Raw genomic sequence first — 25,095 nt, forward strand, 5'->3', positions numbered from 1 at the left:
AAAAAATCAAAACCCAAACCATCTTTCATGTTGGAGATTTAACTAACTGATAGATTGCCAGCCTGGCTTGTGCAAAGCACTGAATCTGAACACTAGCCTGGCTTGTGCAAGGCTTGAGTCTGAACACTGGCTTAGCTTGTGCAAAGCACTGAGTCTAAACACTAGCCTGGCTTGTGCAAGGCACTGAGTCTGAACACTAGCCTAGCTTGTGCGAGACAGTGAGTCTGAACACTAGCCTGGCTTGTGCAAGGATTGAGTCTGAACACTAGCCTGGCTTGTGCAAGGCTTGAGTCTGAACACTAGCACTGAAACAAACAGCTCTCTCCCCAAATATTTCACTTTTCTTCTTCACCAGCCTCCCTGGACAACCTTGAAACTATTTCTTCACTCAGCTGACCTTAAATCACATACTGTACTCCTAGCCCACATATACCTTTCCAGGTTTCCAGTATCCTCTCAAATGATGGCATTCCCCAGGGATGAGGGAGTCTCTTCACCATCACAGCCTCCAAGTAATTCCTTTCACTCACAAGGAACCATGTAGAACAGGAATACAAACAGTTCTCAGGGTCTCTTCTCTAGAGCTGAGTTCCTTCTTATATTTCTACATGCCCTGGTCATCTTTGGATTCAGGACCAGTTGGGATGCCTGGGGGTCTCCAGTGGGAGTTCTTCGTCATGGAAAGTCATTTTCCTCATGTGTATTACTGGATGGTCCATGACACCCTCTAATTATAAATATATCCTGGAGCTGATATTAAAGTTTTATACCCCTGCCTGCCATCCTAATGTGACTGGTTATTGGCTAGGCAATCTGTTGTGACCATGTTACAGCCAAAACACAGATTTGTAACTGGGACAAGTTAGATTATGATATCTATCACAGTAGAAGCAATGAGCAGAGACACATCCTACTAGGAATTTTTCCATTTGTTTTATGTATATACGTGTTTTGCTTGAATGTATGTCTGTGTATCATGTGCACGCAGTACTCAAGGAAGCCAGAGGAAGGCATCAGATTCACTCGGCATGACATTACAGACAGTTGTGAGCAGACAGCCATGTGGGTGCTGGCAATTGAACCCTGACCCTCTGCAAGAAAAACCTATTCCTATGCATTTATTATCATCTCTTTTTGGATAGTGAGAGTGTTCACATGCACTAAGACTATGGAGTCTCACTTGTCCTCCTGGGTCGCCTTCTGAATTACATCCAAGTTATCTGAAAACAACAAACTGTTAGCAACATGGACATACTTGACTACTTACAATGTATACAGGTAGCTTCATTTCTGCCATGTCAGGTTTCAGTGTTCTTTTAATATAGGATATATTTTGTCTTTGTTCCTTTCTAAAATACAGAATACAAATGCTCTCTTAAAACATAGAGTATAAAATATCCCCAATCTGTCACAGATAGATAATTTGTGTCTTTCATTATCTATCAGTGGCAGATTGGGGATATTTTATATTCTATGTTTTAAGAGAGCACATGGGTGTACGGGGTAGAAGGAAGGGGAGAAGGGGAGGGTTGAGGAGAACTTGAGGGAATGGGATAGTCAAGATGGAGGAAGGACAGAGATGAGAGCAAGGAAAGAGATATCTTGATTGAGGGAGCCATTATGGGGCTAGCAAGACACCTGGTACTAGGGAAATAACCAGGAACCCACAAGGATGACCCCAGTTAAGACTGTAAGAAATAGAAGAGAGGGTGCCTGAACTGGCCTTGCCCTGTAGAGAGAGAATTGATTCTGGTAGAAAATAAATAACGAAGTGCATATGTGGATCTCTTGAATCCAGAACTTGGTTGTATTCTGGTTATTTTACCTTCTGTGCATTCTTCCACAGGGACTCTTATGCAGAGAGAGGATAATATTTTAGAATATTTTTGTCACAAAAATAGAGTAAAAAATTAAGAATCTATATAAAAACAGTTTCTGAATCAATTCTAAATATTTGAGATTTTACCAATTAATGGGAACTGACCCAATAGAAATTGTGGTACCTTTTACTAATGATAAATTTGTTCTCATTTTGGAAAAAAATGAACATTGGCAAAAAGCTTACAGTAATTTTTGGGAGAGATTAACAAAAATATCCTCAAAACAAGAAACTTTGGTTTATAAAAATAACTAATTGGATTCTCCCTTACTTGGTATGAGGAACACTGATTTCTCAAGCTCCTACATTCTATATGAATGAAAACAAATAATGAAAGGCAGGTCATAAGTCAGGAAAAATAAGTGGCTCAAAGTCCTAGGATTCCATTTAAAAGTCAAAATAATATGCTATTCTCATGGTATTACTAGATTTTCTAGAACCTCTTAATGTAGTTACTGACTCTCAATATGCAGAAAGAGTTGTTTTACATAGTGAAACTGCTAAACTTATTTCAGATGATTCAGAATTAAATTTGGTATTTATTCAACTACAACAAGTAATCCTAAATAGAAATCATCCCTTGTAGATAACACATATTAGATCCCATATGGGTCTACCAGTTCCTCTAACATGAGGCAATGATGAAATTTATCATCTATTGGTAGGAAATCTGATAGAAGCCTCAGAATTTTGTAAGCAACACCATATTAATAGCAAAGGCATAAAGAAAAATTTTTCCTTCACTTGGCAACAAGCCAAGAAAAATATAAGTAAAAGTTTTATTTGTTCTTTGTATAAACACACTCTACTACCTGCATGAATTAACCCAAGAGGTGTAGCATGATTAATAAGAACCCAGGTACAGACATCGGAGTTCAACCTGAAGGTCCGAAAAGCAAAACAGCTTGAAATATAGATGTGCCTCTAGATGAATGGATGTAGATGTGAGTAGAGCCTATGGGTGGTAGAGAAGAAATGAAGGGGGATAAAAAGAGGGGCCTCAAGGACATAGATAACATGAAAGCATAAAAGAGACTGGGGGTGTTTTGCCTTAAGGGGTAAGAGAAGTGGGGGAGGTAGGAAAAGAGGTGAAAGTACTAAAACATACTTTGTTTGAAAGCAGCATGATGCTATGCAATGTACTATGTAAACCTTGATGGTATCTACATTCTTTGCTAATTCAAAAAGTAAAATATGGGATGGGAATTTCTAATAATATATGTTAGAAAGGTGTCTCCATGAGAATGTAAAATTCCACATTGGCTTTAGAGAAGGATCTAAGACGTCCTCAGAGTCTTAAATAGGGAGCTGCCATGGTGCCCAACAATCCCAGTTCAGGTATGTATTCAAGAAAGCTCAAAGTATTTAACCACACCAAAACAGGTGCACGAAGCTCATGGCAGCATATTCACTAATAAACAAAGCATGGAAATATTATCAATACTTACAACCTGATTAATGAATTAAAAATCAGTTTCTTTTAAAAAGATCTGGGAGAGAAGAAGGCAAGTGAACAAAGGAGGTGTGTGTGTGTGTGTGTGTGTGTGTGTGTGTTTTCTGGGAATAGGAAAGATCTTCCTGCAACCCTCCCACATTCTTTCTGTGGCCTGTCATTTCCTGTCAGACAGCCGTTTGGTGTCATTGGCTTTAAAGTGGGAGGGAGAGATTAGTCAAGTCTAGGTGATCAACCTTGATTCACAATTTTAGAAGGAAGCGCTCCCCCGATGATCAGCACATCTGCATGCAGAACTGAGCAGAAGTCTCCAACTCAAAGGTTAAAGCAGCAAAGGTTATGACACAACGTGATGACCAAGCCTTTGCATCCATTCCAGGCACCCATTATCTGAAAGGTCAAGGAAGAGTCAGTGTTTTCAACAAAGCAGATGGCCATGTCCCTGAATACTATATGGCTAAAGGGTTCTCTACAGAAAAGCAAATATGAGGGTAGTAATACATTGTAATACATTGTCCATCTGTGTGACCTCCAAACTGAGTGAGTTATCAGTTCCTTACAATGTGTGAAAATAGAGGTTTTGTTTAGTTTTTTTTTCCTTTTAACTAGCTACATCAGACAGAAAGAACAAGAAAGTAGTAGGTGTTCCGCCATACTTGGGAATATAGATGGCTCTCTATCAATCCCTGGGCTCCAACCCTGATTTTATCAATTTCTTGCTACCTGTAAATTCTGAAACAGGCTTAGACTCTTAACTTCACAGTGTTAGTCAGCTCTTCATGTTTATAAGGGAACGCTCTAGCTAATCGACCTATAAAGGCATAGGGCTTATTTGGCGTGACTTTGGAGGTTTCAAGCTAAGGCTCACTGGCCTCAATGACTTTTGAGCCTGTGACAGCATGACATATCATGGCAGGGAAGGTGTAGCATGGGGAACTGCTAAGTTCCTGGAAGCCAGAAAATGACCAGAAGGAAGATAGGTGGTTGTAGCAACTACTGGGTACTAAGCCTTTAATGGAGGGAACTTTGTTTATATAAATAACGTTTACTTATTTTTGAAAAAAGACAAGAAGATTGCAGAAGAGTATGATATGAGGTGTCACTGTTCTGGCTTAAGTAATACCCAGTTACACTTTTGCATTATAATTTTGAGTTTATTATAGCTTCTTCCTCCTTTCTCCGTCTCCTCCTCTCTCTCAATCATTCTCCTTATATCAGGTTAAGTCTGTTCATCATCTACCCTGATATCTGCTTCTCCTTTGATTCCTTGCCTCACCCCATCAGGGTCTCAGTTATCTGACTTTGGTGGCTGGACTGGTTGTAAGCTTGTGATAAATATTCTACATTATTGATTGACATGGACACACCAAGGCCATTTGCTTGAAGAAAAACGTGCTCCTGTTGTGCACATGCTTTCTTCCTCATGGCCATGGAACAAAAGACCAGAGAAAAGAGAGTTCTGTAATACTGGTGTGTGCAGACTGGCCAGAAGGTGAGAAGGGAGAGATAAGTAAAAACCCTTCTCTGTCCTTTCTTTTCTCCTTTTGGCTAAATGGAACGGAGGATGGGTCTCAGAGGACTGAAGCTAACTCCAGGCAGGTAGGCAGCATGGTTCAGGAGGATAGATAAAGATCCTGAAAGCTGTCCCCGTCTGAATCCCTCAATTGTGACCTTCACTCCATTTCTGTTCCAAAGCTTTATGATGCTTTTTCTCCTACTTGTAGCACAAATAATTCTGAGCCATGACTTTTCTCTTTTTATATCATGACTAGAATAATGTGAAGTGCATAAATATAAATTTGGCCATCTGAACATCTATGTACCAAATACAATGGCACCCACATTTGTGAAAGAAACATGAGTAAATCTTAAATTATACATCAGGTCCCACACATTAATAGCAGGGGACTTCAAAATTCCACTCTCAACAATGGACTGGTCGGCCAGACAGAAACTTAACAGAGAAACAAGGGAACTAACAGATATCATGACTCAAGTAGACTTAATAGATAGCTACAGAATATTTCACCCAAACACAAAAGAATATACCTTCTTCCCAGCATCTCATGGGACCTTCTCTAAAATTGGCCACATAATCATAAAGCAAATCTCAGAAGATGCAAAAATTTGGAATAACTCTCTATATTTTATTGAGCCACCATGGGTTAAAGTTAGAATTCAACTGCAACACAACCTATAGAAAGCCTACAAAACTCAGAGAAGTTGAACAACTCCCAAATGAACTACCACTGGGTCAAGAAAGAAATAAGAAAGAAATTAAAGACTTCCCAGAATTCAATGAAAATGAATGTACAATATATCCAAACTTATGGGACACAATGAAAGCATTGCTAAGAAGAAAATTCATAGTACTAAGTGCCTACATGAAGAATTCGGAGAAATTTTACATAAGTGACTTAACAGCACACCTGAAAGTTCTAGAACAAAAAGAGTCAAACTCATCCAGGAGGAGTAGACAGCAGAAAATTATCAAACTTGGGGCTGAAATCAGTAAAATTGGAACAAAGAGAACAATACAAAGAATCAATGAAACGAATAGTTGGTTCTTTGAGAAAATAAAAAAGATAAACAAATCTTTATCCAAACCAATCAAAAGGTAGAGAAACAATATCCAAATTTAAAAAAATCAGAAAAAAAGGGGGTCATAATAGCAAACAGAGGAAATACAGAGAATTATTAGGTCATACTTCAGAAGCCTGTAATTCACAAAATTGGAAAACCTAAAAAAAATGGGGGGGACAATTTTCTTGAAAGGCACTATACACCAAAAATAAATCAATAACAGACAAACAATTTAAACAGAATTATAACGCCTATGGAAATAGAAACAGTTATTTAAAGACTCCCAACAACAAAAAGTCTAAGGCCAGATAGTTTCAGGGCAGAATTCTATCAGCATTTTAAAAAAGAGCTAATGCAATTGTTCCTCAAATCTTTTCACACAATAGAAACAGAAAGAATATTGCCAAATTCTTTTTATGAGGCTGCAGTTACCCTGATACCCAAACCAAACAAAGATGCAACAAAGAGAGAATTACAAACCAATCTCCCTCATAAACATTGATACAAAAATACTCATTAATATTGCCACTAATACAGGCAAACCAAATCCAAAAACACATCAAAAAATCATCCACCATGATTAAGTAGGCTTCATCCTAGAGATGCAGGGATGGTTTAACATATGAAAATCTATCAATGTAATTCATCATATAAACAAACTTGAAAAACCCCCACATGATCATCTCATTAGATGCTGAAAAACTCGGACAAAATCCATCAACCCTTCATAATAAAGATTCTGAAGAGAACAGGGATACAAAGAACATACATAAACATCATAAATCCAATATGCAGCAAGTAAAGAGCCAACATCAAATTAAATGAAGAGAAATTCAAAGTGATTCCACTAAAATCAGGGACAAGATGAGGCTGATCACTCTTTCCATATCTACTCAATATAGTACTTGAGGTTCTAGCAAAAGCAATAAGACAACAAAAGGAGATTAAGGAGATACAAATTGGAAAGGAAGAAGTCAAACTTTCACTATTTTCAGATGATATTATACTATGCCTAAGTGACCCCCAAAATTTGATGAGGGAACTTCTACAGCTGATAAACACCTTCAGTAATGTGGCTGGATACAAAATTAACTCAAAAAAAAATCAGTAACCCTCCTATATACAAATGATAAACGAGCTGAGAAAGAAATCAGAGAAACAAAACCCTTTACAATAGCCACAAATAATATAAAGTACCTTGAAGTAATTCTAACCAAATAAATGGAAGACCTATATGACAAGAATTTTAAGTCTTTGAAGAAAGAAACTGGGGAAGAGATCAGAAAATGGAAACATCTCCCATGCTCATGGATTAGTAGGATTGATAGTAAAAAATACCAAAAACAATCTACAGATTCATTGCAATCCCCATTAAAATCCCAAAACAATTTTTCACAAACCTCAAAAGAACAATATTCATCTTCATATGCAAGAAACAAAAAACCCAGAATAGCAAAAACAATCCTGTACAATAAAGGAACTTCTGGAGGTATCATCATCCTTGATGTCAAATTCTATTATACAGCTATAGTAATAAAAGCTGTTTGGGATTGGCATAAAAACAGACACATGGATCAATGGAATCTAATCAAAGACCGTGATATAAACCCACACACCTACGAACACCTGATTTTTGACAGAGAAACCAAAAATATACAGTGGAAAAAAGAAAGCATCTTCAACAAATGGTACTGGTATAACTGGAAGGCAGCATGTAACAGAATGCAAATAGATCCATATCTATTGCTCTGCACAAAACTGAAGTCCAAGTGGATCAAAGACCTCAACATAAATCCAGTCACACTGGAGCTGATAGTAGAAAAAGTGGGAGTAGCCTTGAATGCGTTGACACAGGAAACTACTTCTTGAATATAACACCAGTAGCAAAGACACTGAGATCAATAATTAATAAATGGGACCTCCTGAAAGTGAAAAGATTCTGTGAGGCAAAGGACAATGTCAAAAAGACAGAACAGCAGCCTACAGAATTGAAAAATATTTTCAACACCCCACATATGACAGAAGACTGACATTTAAAATACATAAAGACCTCAAGAGCCTAGACATCAAAATATTAAATAACCTCATTAAAAATGGGGTACAGATTTAGACAAAGAATTCTCAACAGAAGAATCTTAAATGGCCAAGACACAGTTAAAGAAGGGACCAAAATCCTTAACTATCAGTGAAATTCAAATCAAAACAACTCTGAGATACCATCTTCGACCTGTCAGAATGGCCAAGATCAAAAACACTAATGACAGCCTATGTTGGAGAGGATGTGGAGTAAGGGGAAGAAGAAGAAGAAGGAGGAGGAGGAGGAGGAGGAGGAGGAGGAGGAGGAGGAGGAGGAGGAGGAGGAGAAAGAAGAAGAAGGAGAAGAAGAAGAAGAAGAAGAAGAAGAAGAAGAAGAAGAAGAAGAAGAAGAAGAAGAAGAAGAAGAAGAAGAAGAAGAAGAAGAAGAAGAAGCAGCAGCAGCAGCAGCAGCAGCAGCAGCAGCAGCAGCAGCCAGAAATTGTTGGTCAAAGCAGAGGAGCTACAGACAGGGAGAGGGAAGGTTGAAATCCCCTTAGGGTAGAGAACAGAGGGTGACAGAAGCAGAAGCTGCACGTAAAGGACCCAACCCTTTCCTCAAGCAAGATAAGAAAGAAAGTCATAAACTGATATCCCTTCAGCTGAGGTCACTTCCTGCTGGGTCAGGGGTTAGAAGACAAGTAGTGCGAGCCGTCTCTGTGGACACGTGAAGCCAAGTCACAGAAAATGAGCGCCCTGGAGAAGCCAATGGCACCAGGAAGCTTCTGGGAGGAAGAGATTGGTGGAAGGCTTGGCACCCATAACCCAGGAAGGAGAGCACATGGAGGGGAAGGCTTTCTAGACTGAGTGCGTCACAAGACCACACCTACTACAACAAGGCCACACCTCCTATAATGCCACACCTTATGGGGCCCATTTTCTTTCAGAACATCACATTCCTCTCCCTGGCCTCCAAAGGCTCATAGTTATATCATAACGCAAAAATGCATTCAGTCCAACTTCAAAAGTCTACATAGCATGTAACAGTCTCAAACTTACTGAAGAGTCTAAAGTTCAAAGTCTCTTCTGAGATTCATGTAATCTCTTAGCTGTAATCCCTTATAAAATCCAAATCAAACAACAGGTCACATACTTGCAACACATAATGGAACAGGATATGCATTACCCTTCCAAATACAGGCAAGGGAGCATAGTGAATAAACACTGGACCAAAGCAAGACTGAAAACCATCTGGGAAAGCTGCATCTCCGTGTCTGATGTCAAAATGCTCTTCAAATCTCCAACTCCATTCAGCTTTGTTCACTGTAACACACTTCTTTCTCTTGGGCTGGTTCTACTCACTGTTAGCAGCTCTCTTCATCTTTCATTCTGCCACTCTGGCATCTCCAGTATTTCCAAGGCAATCCAGGCTTCACCTTCAAAGCTTCACACAATGCTCTCTCTAGGCCTCCATTCAGGGACATCCTTAACACATGCCTGGTCTCAATGGCTTTCATTGTTCTCTGGGGCAAATTACATATCTCCTTTCTTTCTATCCGTAACTCTAAAGGCAGAACCACATGACTGAAGGTGACAAGTTCTGCTGTTTGATGGGGATAAAAAGAGCCCCATGTTCAATTACAGCTTCACCAGCTTTCTGTTTTCACCTTTACTCTCTAAGCTTGACTGAAACTAGATCTGTAGACCAGGTTGGCCTTGAACTCATAGATCTGCCTGTCTCTGCCTCTGCAGTGCTGGTACTAAAGTTATGCACTACCACACCCAGCTCTAAGATTCTCGCTAACTCCTTCTCACAAGTTGGAAACTTAGCTGAACAGGATCTTGTTTTGGGTTCAGCACTCACTTTCTTCTATTTACTAATCTATCTAGCTCTTTAAACATGGGCTTTAGCTTCATTCCACTTCCTGGTGTTCATTTTATCCTCAAAAGCAATACTTTGAAGGCATTTCAGGAGCTGGAGAAGTAGCTGAGATTCTTGAAGGAAACAGGAAGTGGTCTGTCCCACTAGGCATGGCTTCAGCATATGTGAGACTTCAAAGCCCGCCTCCACAGTGACTTACTTCCTCCTACAAGGCCACACACACTCCAACAAAGCCCCACCTCGTAATAATGCCATTCCTTCTGGGGCTGTTTTTTCAAACGACCAGAGATGAGTAAGTAAACTAATAGCCACTGAATATATACTTTAAATGGTGAATCCGTACCTTAAAAACAAGGGTTTCAGATATAAATATATCTGTCCTGACACTTGGTATCTAAGCTTTTATCAGCATGGCCAGATGGACAAACATCCCCAGTGTCTAAGAAACACTCCCACATATGAGATCTCAGGTTGTCCTCTCCCCTCTCTGGGCACCAGGCATGTACCTGATGCACAGAGACATACATGCAGGCAAAACATCCCAATACATAAAATATATTACTTTAATTTTAAAAATTAAAGAAGGTGGGACACCTAAGATACCAAATTAGAGGAGGTCTACTTTCCTGGGGGCCTGCAAATGCAATGTGTCCTATCTAGGGATAGAGGACACCATGCCCTGCACTAATTTGGCTCAGGGTCTATTTCTGTCAGTTTGCAAGGAGGAATCCTCCAATGGAACAGTCTGTCCTCCCCTCCCCCTGCACGGTTGGCAAAGTCTCTTGAAGCATTTGTCTAATTATTCTTTATTAATAAAACCTCAGGAATCAGATATTGAGGTAAGAACCTGGACAATCAGAAAAGTGGCAGAGAAATGACCGATGATCTTCGGCCTCTCTTTCCTCGATCCAGAAAAGAATCTTTCTAAATCCTCCTCATCTATTTCCTGTGTCTCTCTATATGTCCTTGGGCCCCCAAACCTCTTTGGCTAATTTTGGTCAATTAGTAGCTAGCTCAAACCTCTGATTCAACGTAAACTTTATTGGAAGTCTCTGGAGTATCAGAGTGCAATCAAAATATCACACAATAGTCCCTTCTAGAAGTTAGCATCTGAATTCTGTATGTCTACCCTAGTGTAGACTTAACAAGACACCTGAAGCAAACACCTTCACAACTGAATTCCTGGACTGAACAGAGGTTTAGGATCAACCATGGACAGCCATTGTGTGCTCTTTGCATCCTATGAACTTACTTCCATGGTACCCTGCCCACCAGAGACCCAAAGTTCCCACAAGATTTTTCTTTCTCCAGGACCCATGTGTTTCCCAACCCCCAACTGTCCCAACCAAGCAGAGACCAGGCCTGGACGAGGTCAGGTCATTTCCTCTTCACCTAGCCTGGGGCTCTGATCATGAAGTCCACGCCCTGCAGTGAATAAAGAGGCTTCCTGGACAGGGTAGGCAGCAAAGCAGCACTCTGGGACATCAAGCCTTGAACACTGTTCTGAGAGACTGTGATATTGGCAGGTGAGGGTGTCTGGCTCAGTCCAGGATTGTGGGTCATGTAGAGGCCACCTTTAGAAGGCCCAAACTGAGTCCAGGAATGAAATTCCAGAACCTGAGATTTAGGAAAGGGATAGAGAAAAGGTGGTGTCTAGCGGATCTTTATAGAGCAGACTAGAAACCCCGGCTGGACAGTGGTAACAACACTGATCTTATTGCTGGGGTCCTGGAGCTGTATTGATCCATCTCTGTCAGGTATAGGTGCTGCAGGGTCTTAGTGGCCTTCTCAATTGTCCTCTGTCCTGCTTCCTCTCTGGTCCTACCACCTAGCTCATTTGACTACATGTGCCTTCTACTCAAGGATCTGCAAACTAATGCCTCTTTCTTCTGGGCCCTTTTAGAGCTGCAGGCTCTACTCCAATTTAAACACTGCCCATTCCCACTTTTAAAACGGCACATGTTGACTGAGCACTCTAACTCCAAGGTTTACCATGAGCATAGTTCAAGTGCTTGGAATCAGGGTGCCAGACATCTCCCTTGCCTTTAGAGAACTTACATGGTATGGAGAACAATCAGTAAGAGAAAGGAGTGAAGAAAGAAATGGTTGGGACAGGAGGATTATAGTCACACATCAGGGACCCTGAAGTTGTCTTGTTCCACTGAAACAGGGACAGTTGGATAACTTGAACTCACTGACAGTGATGGATAAATGGTCTTCTCAGTGGAATAAACACTATATTAAGGATTCAGATGTAAGGCTAAAGGGACATCAGGATGGACAAGTTTGTAGGGGTGGCAAAATGGTCAGAAGAGAGGACCAACCAGAGGGTAAGTCATTGAAACAAAGCAGCCCCAGCTTCCCTGAATAGCCTTGGGAGAATTATGGGTAAGTGTAAATGATCTGGGCACTCTCTCAGGATGTTGTGTCCTTGTCTGGGGAAAAGGTAGACGTATGTATAAGTTGTGATGTTCTGAGGCTCCCTAGGGTAGGTGATCTGCATTTTCACACAGAAGAAAGCACTCTGGAGCAAACTCCCAGTGTTCAAAGGTCATACGACAGCGAGAGCACAGTCATGGGATGTGCAGGGACTCAGATTTCCATTAGGGTGTTAGGAGCAGTCATTTAGTCTGGGTCAAGCTGTCCATTCACCAGGGACTGAGGCATGCTCAATAGAGAAACAACCTGGATGGCATTGGCTGATGAAGGCCACTTGAGCAGCAGCCACTGCAGGTGAATGCCCCCTGCTGCACAGCAGAGCTGATGACACCAGATTGTCTTAGGGTCTCATTCAGCATCTCAGGGTCTTTCCCACAGCAACTGCAAATGTGGAGACACTGTCTACTGCACATCTGGACATCTCATAGGAGTCTTCACAGGCACACACAGAACGCAGCTATGCTGAAGCCTGGCCAGAAGATCTGGATGCTCATGGCTGGTTTTTTACTTTCCTTTCTCTTTTATCTCTTTTATTCATCCTTGAACTCACCATCTTCATAGAGAGAAACTGGACTGTATGAAAGGAGACTAGAGTCCCCCTCTCTCAGCTGTGTCCTGTGTGTGCAGACATGATGAGCTGACCTTCTACCCATGCAGATGGGACAAGCACTAGTTGAATCTGTTGCCATGACTACACTTAGATAATAACCTTAAAATTGGAAGGACTGTGACTAAGAATACAATATAAAATTCAATTTTAAGTACTTAGGAGTTTTGAAATGAGAACCAAGAGTAGAGTCTCAGATTTTCCTGGGTCAGATTTATGAACCTTCAGTGCTGTGCTGAGTACCATTTCTCCTTTGTCTCCAGATTCTGCATCATGAACACTCTGTCTTAAGCAAATGGCACCTTTGCCATCCATCTTTTAAAGATCCTTTGTCAAAACAACCCTTCAAAAAATGTTTGTTACTCTCCTGTGAGCATCTCCTCTGCTCTAGCTATGGTCCTCTTGGGGGCGAAGGGAGACACTGCAGTCCAGATATCTCAGGTAAGTTCCCTGTCACCTGAAACCTGCTTTACTTGCCTAAAAGTTGCAGAGAAGGAAGGGTCAGAAAATTCATACACTGTTTCATGGGCCAGGGGATGAAGAGGAATTAAGAAAAAGTCTCCTGCTGGTGTAGGAGGTCCTTCTGTATTTGTGTTGTTCTCATTGGTTGAATAAAGAAATTGCCTTGGCCTTTTGATAGGGAAGAACTTAGGTAGGCGTGGAAATGAGAGCTGAAGGCTGGGAGGAAAAAGGCAGTCAGAGAGAGAGAGAGAGAGAGAGAGAGCGAGAGAGAGATGCCATGAATCTCCTGCCTGAGACTGACGCAAGTTAGAATCTTGCCGGTAAGCCACAGTCACATGGTGATGCACAGATTTAATAAAAATGGGTTAATTAAGATGTGAGAGTTAGCCAATAGGAGGCTAGAGCTAAGGGGCCAGGCAGTGATTTAATTAATACAATTTCTATGTGATTATTTTGGGTATAAGCTAGCCGGGCAGCAGGACGCAGCCTGCCACTCCTCATGTTACATCCTATAGTGAGACTTACTTATTTATTTATTATTTCTATACCTTGGTGTTTTGCTTGAATGTATCTGTATGAGAGCATCAGATACCATGGAACAAGTGTTACAAACAATTGTGAGCTTCCCTGTGTGAACTGGGAGTTGAACCTTGGTCCTCTGGACAAGCAACCAGTGATTTTAGCTGCTGAGTCATCTCTACTGCTTCCCCAATATGATTTCTTTAAAGGTAATACATTTCTTGAGTAACAACTTGGGAAAAAGCTCTCATAATTGTGTCTAAACTTCACTTACATAACAAAGGAAGTATAATTTCTTGCTAAGCCTGGTGGTACAGGACTTTAACTCCAGCTACTATAGAGACTGACTCAGGAAGATACCAAGTTCTAGGCTTACCTGTGTAACTTAGTTTCAAATGAAAATTTGGGTTTTGTGTGTGTGTGTGTGTGTGTGTGTGTGTGTGTGTGTGTGCGGAGGAAGTGTGCTGTGATTATAACTCAGTGGTAGAGCTAACATGCTTGAGGCCATAGATTCCATCCAAAAACTGAAATGAGGGAAAAAAAAGTTGTTGAATTTATTTAAATACAGGTTGCTGAGATCTATCTTATTTTTAGAGGAACAGACTTTGTAATTATTCATTGGCAAGGGTAGACAAAGACTGCTTGTTTATTTCCTGACTGCTCAGGTCCAAAATAATCACACAGAAACTATATTAATTGCAATACTGTTTGTCCTATAGCTTAAGCATATTTCTAGCTAGCTCTTATACCTTAAATGAACCCATTTCTATTATTTTATATTTTACCATGAGGCTCGTGGTTTACTGGCAAAACTCCTCTGGTGGCTACATGGCATCTCGCTGACTTTGCCTACTCTCTCTATATATCACTGTTCCGATTTCCCACCTGACTTTGTTCTGCTAAGTCACTGGCCGAAACAGCTTCTTTATTAAACATTGATAATAAAATATATTCCCAGCATTCAGAGGGGGGTCCCACATCAGACAAGTGTGGTAGTTTGAACGTAATTGGCTCCCATAAGCTTACAGGGAGTGGCACTCTAAGTATGCCACCATAAGTGGCACTACTGGGAGGTGTGGCCTTGTTGAAGTAGGTGTGATCTTCTTGCAGGAAGTATTTCACTGTGGGGTCAGGTTTTGAGATTTCTTTTGCTGAATTTCACTCATTGTCACAGTCCATCTCCTGTTGCCTGCAAGATGTAGGATTCTCAGATATTTCTCCAGTACCATGTTTGCCTGCACATTGCCATGTCCCATCATGATGATAATGAACTGAACCTCTGAACTGTAAGCAAGCCACCCCCAATTAAATGTTTTCCTTTAAAAGAATTGGTATGATCATGGTGTCTCTTCACAGCAATAAAAACCCTAACTAAAATAGCAAGGAAGGTTAATTCCTGTCTTTAGTTGTTTCAACACCAACCTATCTTGCATCAGAGCCTTGTATACTTCACTGCCTGAGCCATCTCCTCAACTTGCAAATTCCATTTGCAACCAAAATATTTCATCACTGCACTCATAGTATTTCATTCTTCTTCTTCACAGACACTTGGTTTAAACACAGACGAAGACATTCATCAGCACTTCCAGTGGCTTCTCCATTTCCTGAACAAGCCTAACAAAAAGTACTTACTTAAAATGGCCAACAGGCTCTTTGCCGAGAATACTTGTGAATTCCTCCCAGTAAGTTGTACCAAGTAGAATGATAACGATTATATTCAAATACTTGTTGCTATTGATCTCAGGAGAAGGATCTTGTAGAACTTGATAAAATTAAGAAGCAACTTCTAGTTATTATGATGGTACACATCTATAATATCTGTATTTAGAGAGTTGGGACAGGAGGGCCATGAGTACTTGGCCAACCTAGGCTATATAGTGAGACTCAACTACCTAAACTACTTAAACTTCTTCAAAGACAAATTCTTCAATGATACCTTGAAATATTTTAAAATTGACTGCTGTTAATTTTTATTTATTCATGTCTAGTTTATCCCCTTGCAAAGATCTAGCATATATAAATGTTTCTTGCTTAGTGCAATATATATACTCATTTTAGGTATTTTTTTTCACGCCCCAGTATTCAGAATGTTGACATACTTGGTGACATTATATTTTCCAATGTTATCTCCCTGAACACTTTTCTCTCCAAAGACGTTTAAGGAGTCCTGTCTTCAGTTCTATCACTCGGAGCTGGAGCAGCTGTCCTTTGACAAAGCTCCAGAGGAGTCCAGGAAGCACATAAACACGTGGGTCTCCAAACAGACTAAAGGTCAGAATTTCAAGATATTTCACAGCCCACATTCTTGTCCTTTCCATCCACCCCTTTCACTTCTTTCTCTTACCTTTTCCCTTCTCCCACCATGGACTAAGCTCACTGTTATTTCAGAGAGTCAGAGTGATGCAGACTAGCTAGGCCACATAGTATAATTTACACAGCTGTGAATTCATGGAGGCTCTACTCAGACTCTTAGACTTTTAAAAACAGAGTTATTTGTATATTTCTTCAGGTCAGAGGGGTTGATACAAGTCTCATCAGAATTCATGGGCCTGAATTCCAGTCTAACAATTTATATGAAAAGACACAAGTTGGTGGCAGGTCAAGGGATTCTACCATCTCTGAGATGGAAATTCACGGGTAGACCTTTCCCATAATCTTGACCTGGGGTTGCATCTTCCTCCAATGTGTTCCTGTGGTACCAATCACCTTTGCCACTGAAGAGGATTCCTGTTTCTGCTTCCTCATATCCTGCCTCAGATTCCTTGGTGAAACTAGCCTTGACTTCCACTGAAGATACTCTGTCTGGATACTCAGTAACACTGACCTAAAAGAGTCTTCCATTTGGTGTTGAATCTTTTTTGTTTTTATTTCCGAGATGACAAGTTTCAGCATTGGTCTTTGAGATCATTTGAATCATTGTCTGATATTTAAGCCTTTCAGATACATTCCTGTTTCTGCTAATAGAGAGACAGTAAGATTGAGAATCTTTTCTTAAAGATTCAGCAATTATTTGTGAATTTCTTGTCGGAGTCTTTACCTCCTATGCAATCTTGATGTCATAGGTTAGTAAGGTTTCTCTTGGCTATTGAAGAGTTACCCCTCATTAGAGAAAAAGGGAATCTTTCTTTTTACTGAATTATCTCTTCCAAGGATAGACGGCACTCCCAAGTCTAGAGTAGTAATACCTCCTTCAAAGACCTGGACATAACAGGGGGTGCTGGATGAGATGTTGTATTTAACCCTAGCGTATTAGTCGGAGTACTATCGAGGAACAGAATGAGTGCGCGTTATTGAGGGGATGTAATAGATTGGCATACACAATACAGACTGAGTAGTCAGACAGTAGCCATCTGCATGGAGAGAAGCCGAGAACTGGTAGCTGCTCAGTCTATGAGGCTGGAGACCTTATCACTTTTAATCTGGCATTAGAAAGCAAGAGAAGTCCAGATGGACACTAGTCTTGGTCCACATGAAGGCCAAATCAATTGTGTTCCAATGTCAGAGGAAAATGGCAGGTACAGTGATGTGGAAAAAAAAAGATGCAGGGACTAGCAAGGACTGAAGGCAGGTAGATAAAAACGGTGCTGCTTCTCTCTGCCCTTTATAGATGGGCATCACAGGAGGGCATTGTCCACTCTGGGGAGTGTCCTCTCCATTAGTTACTCTTTCTGAGAAATGTCCTCGTAGACCTGCCCAGAGACAGGGCTCTTGGTTGATTATAAACCCCAATCAAGCAGACAACCAACATTAGCCCCCAGTGGGTAGTCAACCCCTTTTATCCCCCTCCCCAATCTGCCTCTTCCACATTTTCTACCTGTCTCCTTCTCTATCACTTTTTCTTCTTTTTCCAAACCTGCTCTCACTGAGAGATGTGGAAGTCTTTTGCCCTGCTCTCTTTTGCCATGGGCCTCCAGGGGGCATGACCTCCCGTCACACATGAGTGCCGCTGTCACTTTTTATGTGTTTTTAAAATATTTTCATCCCAAGTTTCATGCAAATTTGAAAGCATGATGCTTGAATCGGCCCAGATGTCATATCAGCTTCTTTCTCACACATGTATAAAATGAACCTGAATGAAGTCTCTGCTTTTTTCCAAAAGGGAAAATTCTGGAGTTGCTGTCAAGAGGCTCAGTGAATTCAGAAACCAGGTTGGTTCTTGTCAATGCCTTATACTTCAAAGGGAGGTGGTGACGACAGTTTAACCTAGATTCCACGAGGGAAATGCCATTTAAAATAAACCAGGTAAGGAACAGTATACAAAAGTCCATGCCCGTGTGGCAAAGAAACAGCATGAAAATGTGTAACCATGAATTTGTAGCTCTGGGGCTTGTTGGTAGAGATCGCATGTTCTGTGTTGGGTGCTGGACTTGACCTTTAGCTCAGAAAGAAAGAAAACAAGAAAGTACATAAAATAGTTTGAAACTTATATTTGTGAATGGAAGGTTAAGCTCAGTTAAAGATGTTAGGAATAAAGGATATTTACTGTCCATGGTTTTTTTCTTTCTGTTGCTGGCTTGTACAGCATCTGATAAGTTCTCATAAAACCATTGTTTCTACCTCATCTAGAAACTAAATTTTCCATTAGCTTCAAGAATGCCAAAACTTAAGGGAGCACAATTTATGTATGCAAAATGAAATGCAAAATAAAAAGAAATATACAAAAATTAATTTAATAGAGTGATTTTAATTAAAATAAACATTATAAATTATTAGTCAAGTTATCATTATTAATTATCAATTATAGCTTTCTAATATTGAAACATAGTGATTCAAATTTCAGTCTTAATTAGAGTTTAAGTTGAGTTAAAGGAGATATTAGAATAGATTGCCCAGTATTATACAAGTATAACTGGAACCTTATGAATGTTAAAATCCCTGTTTCTTTTTTATTAGCAACAGTATTTTTAAAACTTTGTAAGCACTTGGGAGGCAGAGGCAGGCAGATCTCTGTGAGTTCGAGGCCAGTCTGGTCTACAAGAGCTAGTTCCAGGACAGGTTCCAAAAGCTAGAGAAACCCTGTCTCGAAAAACCAAACCAAACCAAAACAAAAAAAAACTTTGTTTAAAAAGAGTACTTCTCTTAATTTAATCTTTATTATGAATTATCTGTATCAAATTTGTGTATTTATTGTACCACTGTAATTCAAATTTTTCCATGTGTACCACTTCTATAGTTAAAATATACCATAGGACTATAAGAACTGAAAGAACTGGATTAAATCATAGAAAGACACATGAGGTTCTTCCAGAGGGTCACTAACTTTTAAAGAACTGGTAAGAACTTTCTTTCTGTGATGGGTCATCAGACTGTAAATGCATTTACAAAGATACATGAAAATTTGTCTAGACAGCCCACAGCTTGAAATTTAACTGGGATTTTGTTTCTGATTGGCTCTCAGGATGTAGCTCCACCCTAAGACTGTGAATTCTGTGCCCTGGATCTTTCTACTTGATGTTGGATTAGAAGGTCCTGAGCCATCATGAACCTTTGCACTTGTGTGCTCCTCTTGCCAGGCTGTTTTCTGCCTGCAGTTCCATTGAAACCATTATGAATGTATTCCAGTCTGGTTGTGAACATTTTTTTCTGTTATTTATATGCTGTTTCATTAGATATAATTGTTGATCCTATTAAATGATCAAAATCCTACACGTGATATAATGGTCACCTTTCCATTAGAGTAATAAACTATCTGAGCTAGTCAATGTAAAAGGAGAAAGTATTTATTTTGGCTCATGGTTCCAGAGGTTTCATTCTGGGTCAGTTGGTCCAATCAACCAGTTGTGGTGGTAGTGGAAATGCACGATGGAGGCTTATTCACTTCACACCAGCCAGGAAGCAAAAGAAAGAAACAAGAAGGGGCCATGGTGGCAATATTCTCTCCAGAAGCTCCCCTTCTTCAATATTTAACTTTCTGCCATTATATCCTACACCCTAAAGATTTGTCCAATTCCCACTATAGAATTTCCCTGTAGAGAAAGGCCTTTTTGGAACATTGGATTCAACTAGCACTTAAATATTAATATTTGAATGACGCATTTCTTTTTCCAGATAATGTATCATTTTTCCCAAGTAAATCACTGTCCTGGTTATTGTTTTAGCAACTTGACACAAATAAGAGCCATTTAAAAAGAAGGAATCTACTTTGAGAAACTGCCTGCTTAACATTTGTCTAGTGTAATGAGTATTTCTCTGTCCTGGCAGCCAGCTTCCAAATAATGACATGGAGATCTTTTTAGTAATTATGAGAGCTCAGCCTATATCTTAGACTTGTTCTTAACTATCTCTTGTAACTTAAATTAACCCATTTATATATGTTTTATTACGTGTTGGGGGCATCTCTTACATATTTTACCTCCTGTTTCCTTTCTCTCTTGGCTAGTGACTCCACCACTTCCTCTTCCCAGAATTCTCTCTCTCCTAGCCTAGCTATTGGCCATTTAGCTCTTTATTGAGCTAATCACCACAATACATTTTCACATAGGGTTCAAATATCCTACAATAGCCTAGAGGCAAGTCTGTTTAGCATTTTCTCATTTAATGATTGGTGTGAACCCAGCGCACTGTGGGCAGTGCCAACCCTGGAAAGGTGGTCAGAGCTGTGCAAGAAAGCAGGCTAAGAAATCCATGGGGAACAAGCCAGTGTGAAGCACTCCTCCATGGCTTCTGCCTGAGTTCCTGCTCTGACTTCTGTCAGCGATGGAATGTGACCTGAAAGTTGTAAGAGAAAATAAACCCTTTCTTCCCCAAGTTGCTTTTGGTCATGGTGTTTTATCAAAACTGCAGAAACCCTATCTACATATCCCATATCTGCTTACAACAATTACTTTTTTATAAAAGCACAGAGCAGCTGGCAGACGTTGACTAAGGTTTCACTGGAATATGAATACTGTTTTCCATTGTGAGTGCTAAAAACATTTCTGACATTAACTGCAGCTTATTTTGGAAAAACTCTGCCCTCTTTCATTGATCTTTTATGTCCTTGATTTGTGTGTTCAGAGGGAGGAAGGAACAGTGCAGATGATGCATCAGGAAGACACGTTTAACTACGCCTACGTGGATGAGGTACAGGCACTGGTGCTGGAGATGCCCTATAAGGGCAAGGAGCTGAGCTTGGTGGTTCTGCTCCCAGATGATGGTGTGGACCTCAGCAAGGTGAGGCAGGAGAGTCCTCAGCAGTCACCACTCTGAATGTCTGTGAGAAGACTACAACGTCCCCATTGTCTTTCCTCATTACAACAGAACTCAATGCTTTTACTTTTCCAACTTCCATTTGAGAGCGTGGACTTTTAAACTCAGCTGTAGCATGAATAATAAAATCCCAGAGACAGATATTGGAGTTCAGTCTAAAGATCAGAAGAGCAAAACAGCCAGCCACTGGTTCTTACCTCTACCTCAGACTGAAATGGCAATCCTGCTACCATGAAGCCTCAGAAAGAGACTAACTGAGACCTGTCTCCTCCTATCATATATTCATCTCTAGTGCTGGTATTAAAGGTGTATGTCACTACTGCCTTGTCTGTATGGTTGACCAGTGTGGCCATTTTACTCTCTGATCTTCAGGTAAGCTTCATTTATTAAAATACAAATGAAATATCTCTATACTCAACTCCAAGCTGTGTTCAGGCACTGGGATATGTGATCCAAGTTGTGTCCAAGATTCCAATTGTGGGCAGTGCGATCTTGCCACATGATATAACATCATCCTAGCATGGACAATGGCTACCTGACAGGATGAAATGGAGGCAACTCAGGTAGTAAACTCAGGTAGTAAAATCCACAGTGCTTGGAACTTGGTCCCCCCATTCATAAATATTAACTGACTCATATCTTTGTCAATATATTATTACCTGAGAACATAAAACAGATTAAAAAATTAAGGTAATAAAGAGGAAGAGTAGGGATAAAGCTGGGGAAGGCAGACTTAGGCAAACAGTTATGACACATCTTGGCCTTGTATCAGGGTGTCCCACATTGTGTCTGTCGGATATCTGATGAATAGAGGGCAGTGGAATGTGCATGACCTAAGGGGTCTATGTAAGCAGAACGGCTCCCATAGCTCTTCCCATCCAGCTTCCCAACTGTGGCATCTCTTCTCTGGTGTTAGTTAGTTTTAATCAGTGGCAAAATGCCCAACATGAATAACATAGGAGAGGAAGGATTTCTTTTGGCTCACAATTTCAGAGAGCTCAATTCAAGTTACCTGGCCCACCAGTGGTTTTCATGGTGACAGGTACATGTGGGAGAGTCTACAGGACATAAACCAGTAGCCGAGAAAGGAAAAGGGACAAAACACCGATAATGACCTTTAGAGGAACACCAATAGTAACTACTTTGCTCATGCAGCTAAATTTACCTAAAATTTTAGCTGCCTCCCAAACAAGGTTTCCGAATATGATGCTTTTGGCGTAATTTCATATTTAAGAAACAGTAGCACAAAGGAACAAACCTTGGATAGATATCCCTTTTGGTGTTGCTCACATCAAATCTTTTTTTTTCCTAATTTCCAATAGTTATTTTAGCAGCAATGATTTACATCTTCAAAACTAAGTCTAGTAAAGAAACAAAAGCAAACACAATCTAAACCATAAACAACTATCAGAATAAAAGATGTCTTAGAAGGGATTTAGGAGAGGACAACCAGATCTCCCTACCCCTCTCCTTGTTTGGCCTCCATGCTCATTAGAGAAGCCACACACAAGCTAGCAGGACAGTGGATCCTCACACTGCCTGGCCATGTGAAAAGGCAGTGCCTCTGTAGAGTGATAGAGGGTTCTGTGAGGGAGGAATGCCTATAAGCCTCTGGGTAAAACCTCAGCTGTAAATCTGATAGTATCTAATTCTTCTTTGTCAGGTGGAAAACAATCTCACGTTTGAGAAATTAACAGCCTGGACCAATCCAGTCATTATGAAGAGCACTAAAGTTTTGGTTTTCCTTCCAAAATTTAAACTGCAAGAGGATTATGACATGGAGTCTGTGTTTCAGCATTTGGGAATGGCGGATGTCTTCCAAGGCGGCAAGGCTGACTTATCAGCAATGTCTCCAGAGTCAGACCTGTGTGTGTCCAAGTTTGTTCACAAGAGTGTTGTGGAGGTGGGTGAAGACGGTGGCATGGCCGCAGCAACCTCGGCCAAAGCAATTAGACCGTTGATGTCTCTGAAAGACAATGTCCCAGTTTTATTTGTGGACCATCCTTTCTTGTTCTTCATCAGGCACAAGAAAACCAATAGCCTCCTGTTCTGTGGCAGGTTCACATACCCAGTTGCATTTAGGAGCCAAACAAATCCCACAAGCTAGCCAACAAAGTTCTCTGCACAGACAGTGCATGCCAGTTAAACACACTGTGCTTTCTTGGCTCCTCCACTCTAGCTCCCACTTTCCATAACCTGTCTGAATGATAAAAAATGTTTTTGTGAATCATGAATGCCAGTTCCTAGTGATTATCCTGTAAGTCACATTTTAAATTTGTCTTCTTTGCTGTCCACTACTCAGCAGCTATGAGCCCAACACTGTGCTGGGTGTGGAGACAGATGCAGATAGTGAGGTCGTGTTTTCAACTTACCTAGCTGTCTTGACAGTTAGCCTGGACTACTACATGTTTCCCTTGCGGAAGTCGTAATTCTGTAGACTATTGTGCTTCTCCAACACCAACTGTGACAGCTAATTTCTATGAAGTCCGTAAAGGTCGTTTCAAAGTAAATTTTGTTTTGTCAACCAACCATGTTGCATTTTGAATTTTATTTGGAGTTCTTAAGGTGGTTTTCTTTACCCATTAAATTTCTGTACTTTGAATACTCCCTCAACTAGACTCTATGGTCATCAGTGTCCATGGTTATATCTAACTATGCCACATAACCCAGGGTATGGCACTTACAGGCATTTATAAGTGATTTCACTGTCAGGAGTGTTTATCATGAACTATTGTGGGCCATGAGGCAACTACAACTTGTAGCAATTGATAATTCTGATGTCAACCCACTTGAAAAATTATTCTCAGATGGAGGAATCCTGCCTGGCAAAGCCTACAGGGCCACTGATTCTGAAAACAGTTGCTTTCATCTGCAATTTTGCTTGTGCCATAACAGCTAAGATATCTCCCAATTATTATGCATTTTTATGTAATGTGTAAATGTAATCTCATGATTATATCTCAATCTTATGGGCACACATATTTGTGGATGGTTGTCAGGGTCCAGTGGTAGCGCTAGCCCGGACCATAAATTATTTCTCTACCAGACCCCAACATAAACTATCTCTCTCTGGACTGGCCTGGAGGAGACAGGAATGAAAACATGACTCACATGGCTTTATCAGGAGGGAGATTCTCAGTGGTCCCACATGAAGGCCTGAATTTGCATCCTAAAGAATTTCTCTGTTTATTCTCCAAACAGGCTTTATATCAAAACTTAACTTAGGGGAAATACATTAGCATTCTATCTCCTAGGTAACCAGGTGAGTGGCTTTTTGCCATGTCTGCATCCACCTGTCTGCTCTGTATGCTATCTGTCATGTAGGCTTGAATCAGCATCTCTATAAGACATTCTCCAAATTACAAAGAAAGGAGCAACAACATCCTGACCCTTTGTTAGGGCAGTGACAGCCTGCTTGGCAAGATATGCGACCCATCTCAGGTGTGGCCTATGGCTTGATGGCTTGGCTGCCCTGCCATATAGAAATATGGGCCTACAATCCACTCTCTCTTATCAATTTTAATAAAACCTGTGCTTCTGCAACATGACAGACATATCACACCTGGCTTGGGCAAAGACCTCTTCATTTACCCAAATTTTCCCATCTTTGGAACAGGCATTCATATATGCAAGCTCCTGTCTTAGGCATCTTGGAAGAAGAAGCTTCAAACCCGTCACTGACTGCTGATCTCTGTAATAAAGAGAGATTAATGGAGAGAGATACGTTTTGGGTTGGAGCCGTGCTTTCTTGTCAGGATAAATCATAATACTTTATGAATAACCATGCTCCTAAAGGCTATAGTCTCCTATTTAAAGGAGAAAAGAATTACCTGAGTTGAGAATGCTTCTTCAGTTAGTTTAGTGCAGCTCTTAAATCTTTCACTTTGGGTCAAAATCTAAAATTTTTAACATATGCATTAATTCTCAACATTTACAGATATCTTTGTTAGTACCATAATTCTTAGCATTGTTAGTCAATACCAACTTTTCTTAACATCTTATATGCAGTTACAAATATTATCATTATTAGGTCAATACCACAACAATGAATCAACAATTAAACATGTCAT

General features: G+C 40.3%; 1 protein-coding gene and 1 pseudogene across 2 annotated transcripts in view; both read left to right on the top strand.

Annotated features, from left to right (window-relative positions):
• Positions 1–25,095, top strand: part of LOC125397621 (serpin B9-like) — a 242,101-nt gene that overhangs the window by 63,355 nt on the left and 153,651 nt on the right. The gene's annotated exons all lie outside the window — the stretch shown is intronic.
• Positions 12,113–23,553, top strand: LOC148119865 (serpin B9-like; annotated as a pseudogene). The gene is made up of 7 exons (XR_015734919.1): positions 12,113–12,140; positions 13,149–13,297; positions 15,382–15,519; positions 15,991–16,108; positions 17,937–18,079; positions 20,834–20,989; positions 22,689–23,553. The product of XR_015734919.1 is annotated as a serpin B9-like (transcript).

The sequence above is a fragment of the Myodes glareolus genome, chromosome 14, assembly GCF_982192425.1.
Source record: "Myodes glareolus chromosome 14, mMyoGla1.1, whole genome shotgun sequence".
NCBI lineage: Eukaryota > Metazoa > Chordata > Mammalia > Rodentia > Cricetidae > Myodes > Myodes glareolus.